Consider the following 6,000-nt stretch of genomic DNA (forward strand, 5'->3'; position numbering starts at 1 on the left):
ACGTTCAGATAAAAATTCTTTTATTTTGTAAATGTATTCACAAAAAGATCCAAATGCACCATTATCACAGTCAGTGAGAGTTGCACAGCCAACATATTTTTTTAGTAATTCATGTTTGTGAGATTCTCACCTCAGGCGGCTTCAGTCCATCTAAATCAAGACTATAAATAAGTGTCGGACCATGACTCTGCTGTCATGCTTCATAACGGTTATATGTGGTCTATTTTCCTTTCGACTTCCAGGGGGAATATGCAGGTGAGAACCTCATTCCAGAGTGCCTTTGAGCTGTATATGCATGCATACGCGGGACACTATATCAGTTCTTCTTTATATTTTCCTCTCCCATAACCCACATCATATGTTCTCTGTACAATATTTTACAATTGCACAATATTATACTATACATTTTTAAAGAACTCCTCCTAAATAATTCAGGTCGGTTTAAGATTAAAATCTATATCGGATCATTTCGTTCTTCCTTTGGTAAAGCAGTAATTCAGTCTGCCTTATCATTCATGTTCATTAGAGATGCTTTTAATCCTGAAGGGAACTGGACACACAACAGGGTCCACTGGACTGCAGACCAAAATGCAGTAAGAAACATGAATCATTTATGCATGAGAGCGGCATTAAAATGATGAAAATCGAATCTGACAACCAAAGGGCTACCTGAAAATGTTTAATGAGCCTATACTGTCAGTGACAGCTGTTGTTGACATGGGTATGCATAGAGACTTTGAGGAGTAAACACACACACACACACACACACACACACCACAAGGCCGTTACAGGTAATTATTTGGCAGACGTTTCCTATCTGTTGTCTTACAGACAATGAGCTGTGGCATAGGAGGTCTCACAAGTCCGCTATCAATCAAAACAGAGGAATTGCAGCGGACTTAGATTAAGCTTTGATTTACATGCACCAGCGGTGGATAGACTCCGTGGCTCTATCTCTCTGTTTGTTTACAACATATTAAATAGAGATGCACTCCCAGAGGGCGTTAGTCGGGTAAAAGCACTGGTTTGAATTAGCCAGCTATGAATTATTAGGTAAAGTGAACGTAAAGGTCAACTTTAGTGCGATATATATACAACCATACAAAATACAATTATGTAGCCAGATTCGGTCTCTGCATTTAACCCATCCTAGAATCAGCAGCCGTAGTGAGACTGTGCAGGAGGAGCAGGAGGCAGAGGCTGGTCACACCAAATATTGATTTGATTTAGATTTTTCTTCTGTTCGCTCACTTTGCATTTTGTAAATTTATAAAAAATAAACAATTACAACATTAACATTAATTATAACATTAACAGTAATAGTGATACATTTGGTTAAGAAATTTGAATAATGAAAAAAAGGGGGAAAAGAAGGAGAAAGGTAAAAAGAATAATTAAATTTGGATAAACGAGAAGGAAAAAATGAAAGTAAAATAAAATGGGTTTTGCAGGGAATGCCTTAATATTCAAATATAAAACTCATTTTCTGTATCCTCTTCCATCTCACATCAAGAGTTATAGCTAGATTCCTAATCCTGTGATTTATTTTCTCCATTTGTTAGATATAATCAATTGCATCCTTTCATTTTCTCAGTTGTGGCTCCTCTGGTTTCAACCTGTTTTTTGTTATTTGCTTAAGTGCTGCTACTATTAAAATTCTGATCCTTATCAGATTGTTGAGAAAGGGGCTGTGGTGTTCTAAGTAAGAATTGTTCAGGCCCGAAATGAAGCGTACGCTGAACAATGTTATCCACAGCTTTGTTTATTTCAGCCCAGTATTACTGCAAGGAGAAGAAGTTATGAATGCTGTTAGCTTCTACTTCCCCACATTTCTGCCAGCACCTTGTTGTTGCCTCCTTTGAGTATTTAGCGTGGGTAAAAGGTGTAAAAGCACACTATTACTATAATTATTTTTAATACTAATTGTTGCAGTTGTACTCCTACTGGAGGTACAATGTTTTTCATTTTCTCTTAGGCCTCCCACATATGAGATGTTACTGCAAAAGTGACAGATACTGTGACAAACTTCATAAATAAAAGAAGTGCAAAATAAAACCAGGCTGAATGGGGGGGTGGTAGATCTGAATGCAAGGTGTGATTGATGGTAAAATTTGGCATGACAATGGTCAGTGGGTTCCTACATGTTTATAAATGACAGAATGTGAAAATCTTGATGCACTCAGGAAAAACAAACTGCAAACACAAGTACAACAAGCAGAAATAGCAAATATTGTATAGTATAATATCATGTGTATGTAAATGTATTCATTTACATTTAGGTGATCTACGTGCATGAGCATCACCTGCTGTGTGTAGGGCAACGAGTGCAAGAGGGGGCACAAAAACCGCCTCTCAAGATGCTGTATGTGTCCAGAGAATGCATTGTTTCCACGCCTCCAGTCCACTGTGTATGTAGGCAGCCATGCAATGCATTCTGGTCGCACCACCGAGCGTTTTGACACAGGGCTGCATAAAGTGGAGGTCTAGGCGACTTTATCAGGGGTATCCAGTGTGACTCACCACCTCTGGAAAACCCTTTACAGACACGCCCACTTTATCCCATGCAGTTTTTTGCAAGCAGTAACTGTTATTTCCACCTTTTCTAAAAATAGAACTTCAATATTTCTGGAAAGCTGAGGCATCATGACTACATACCAAAAATATCAATAATTTGACAGATAATATGCATTTTTAAAAAAGATTTTAGTTATTTAAGAATTATTTTTACTGTTCCTTCATCTGTTGTACATGGCAACAGTCTTCTATAAAGAAATAACAGACCTTAGAATGCTGTAACTGACCAATCAGAATCGAGTATTCAACAAAGCCATGTACTTTAACCAGTTATCTGTCACTGCACTTGAGGTCATGACAGGGTAAAGGTGCAGACTGAACACTGGAATTAAAAATCTGAGCTCATCCATGAGTGAGTTTCATCTACAGCGCAGTGGCAGTTTCATCACGTCTATTTTTACACTTTAATTCTTTCTTTTACTGCCACCCTCATAGAAAAACATTGGCTAACTTGACGGTGGTCAGCTTGTGGGCTTGATGTCACTGGCTGCTGTTATAAACAATCAAATGTTTGGCTGCACGGTGCACTGTGGCTTCTTGGCTGGAGTGCCAGAGTGTGTTCTGAAAGTAGTGACAGAGTAATAGTCAGAAAAAATAAATAGGACTTGTGACAGTCCCCTAAATTTATAAGCCAGAGCTTTTAGCAGCATGGTGCTGGGAGATGCCCTGCTGCTCGCGCTGTTTGGGAACTGCAGCAAGAGCTTTACAAATATAATAAAATCAAGCCATAATGCTGTCAGCTGCAAGGATGTGGACAAAGTAATATAAACACTTACTGAAAAAGGACTATCAATGGAAATAAATCACCACTGGCACAGTTTTTGATCAAAAACTAAGTGTGTGAGTGTCAAGCATCAAATCTCAGCACTAACATCTTGGAAAGTGATAACAAGCAAGAAGAACTGGGAGCAAAAAATAAGATGGCAGGAGGAACTTGATTTATCTAAAATCGAGAGGGAAAATGTGAGTCTGTCTTAACTTACGACGACAGCATCTCAGTTCTGGTGAGAATACACTTGGAAGTTTCAGATGAGATTTTACAACACCTGTTCAACAAACTGAACTCCAACAATCAGTAACACAAAAATGCTGTCCTGTTTTGAAACTTTACTGGAAAAATACATCATTAATGTTTTGAAAATGGACTTCGGAATTAATTATAAGTTCATTTTGTTAGGAAAAGTGCCTGGGGGAGAGTGGGGACTGCAGACAAGTACCTTATTAGAATACTGAGGACTGACTATAACTTAAATTCAAAAAATGGAGCAGTTAACATATAAAACCAGAGTGAATCTTATGACACATATGGTGGAGCAAAAAGCCACAACCCCAAAAAAATGAAGATATTGCACCCAAGTTTAACAAAAAGTACAGTAATTTCAGACATTCAGGCAGCCAGTAGATTGTTCCCGAGATAATATATACTGGGAAGGTTCGACAACCGAATAGAGGGAGCACATCCTTTTATCCTTTATTACTGGATTATTATTATTATTTGAATGATTTGTTTTTTTCTTCTGGTTGTATTACATTTATGAGATCATTATTATTATTATTATTATTATTATTATTATTATTATTATTATTATTATTATTATATTTTTTTATTTACAATCAAATACCAGATACAATCACAACAAGCAAAAAAAAACAAAAAAACTCACAAAATCACAAAATTCAGGCAACTCATATTTTGAAGACTTACATAACCCATCAATCAATAATACAGTATTCTGACAAAACTGCAAAAAGTTCAGTTGGTCCAATCAACTTTTAATCAGTGGCAGCCATTCTGAGATACAATCACAACAGCAGATAGGCCACAAATCAGCAAACAAATGAATACAAAACTGAAGCAACTCACCATTGCAGACTCCCAGTAATCCATTGATCCGTTGATATACAATTCATAATATTTAATAATCTGACTAAATCTGTCCTTTTTCACTGGGAAAGGTCCAATCAATCCAATTCAGTAACATATTCAGTTCAAAACACACTATTTCAGTCCATAAATACCCACAAACTGCACAAACCAGCCACCAGATGTTCAGTCTCCAAACCATATCCATCAAATTCTGCAAACATGTATACTCATGCAACATCCCATTAGAAAGCTGAGATTAGATCAATGATCACCATTTTGAGATACGATCACAACAGCGGATCAATCAGCGACCAGCAAACACACAAGTCACAAAACTGAAGCAACTCACCATTTAAGATTCCCTGTAATCCACTGATCGATAATATTTCAACAATCACTGTCCTGTTTCATTGTCAAAGGTCCAGTAACATTTTTAGTCCAACACACACTGTTATTATGGATAAATACTCACTGCACAAAGGAGCCGACAGAGGTCGTAATCCTCTGTTTACATCAGTCTCTACATGGAGTTTTCATGCAAGTAAAAGCGATACCTTGATCTAAAGATGGCTGCTGTAGTCTGGGCTTTTGATTGACACCTCAGCTGAGTCAATAGGAGCTTCCATGTCCTGTCCACAGGCCACAAAAGCCAACAAGGGTCCAAGTTGAAAATTATTTGCTTACTTGTTGTTTTTGTCTGTTACATAAAACAACATTGTTGAGTTATGAATTATTGTTCGATGTTAAAAATAAACATACGTACTGAAAGTTATGTAGATGGTGGTGTTTTTTTGTTAGACCAAAACCTGAGTAAAGCTTTGCAAAAAAGTAAATCAATTTTATTTAAGAAATTAACAACAGCAATTAAATTATGTACAAGTAAACTGCCAATGGAAAAGACATTTTCTTCCCTTATAATGCTTTCGGTCTTTTAGTATTTAAATAAAGTGTGGGTTAAATCTCATCATTTTACATATGGTCTTATTTGTTTAGCGTGTGTCGAGGGTTAATGTGGGGGCTCATGCTGTAATATGTTTTATTCCTGGATTATTTATAATATACTCTTCATTCCTCTATTGTTTATTTTTTATTACATAGACCAATTATTGTACATCACTGGCCCTGGGAGCTGCCTGTAGGCCTACTATATAATGACTCAATTTAAAATCCAGCTTTTCTGTCTAGTGCATCTTGAACCACTGAAACAGGCGGCAGCTAAAGGTCAAGTTCTAAAGATTATCATTTGAAAAGGAGGCTCTCAGAAGGAATTTACACCGAGAGGTACACAACAAATTCAGCTTGAGCATTCACTCAAACCTGCCCCGTCTCTATACAGTCACACAACGACTCCTCGCAGTATAGCTCGAGTCCATGTATTCAATTATTTCATCAGCGAGAGGAAAACTGCACTTCCTCTCACCTCAGATCAGAATCCCACAGTGGTTTGGAAGGCCGTATACATTTTAAAACTTTTTGGCCAAGCCTGATATATTCATTGATGCTGGTCCAAGTACACGCTTTTGGAAGGAGAATGTTTTATTCAAATAGATGAGAGTCTC

Source organism: Lutjanus erythropterus, chromosome 8 (assembly GCF_056507025.1).
Source record: "Lutjanus erythropterus isolate fLutEry1 chromosome 8, fLutEry1.hap2, whole genome shotgun sequence".
Lineage (NCBI taxonomy): Eukaryota > Metazoa > Chordata > Actinopteri > Lutjaniformes > Lutjanidae > Lutjanus > Lutjanus erythropterus.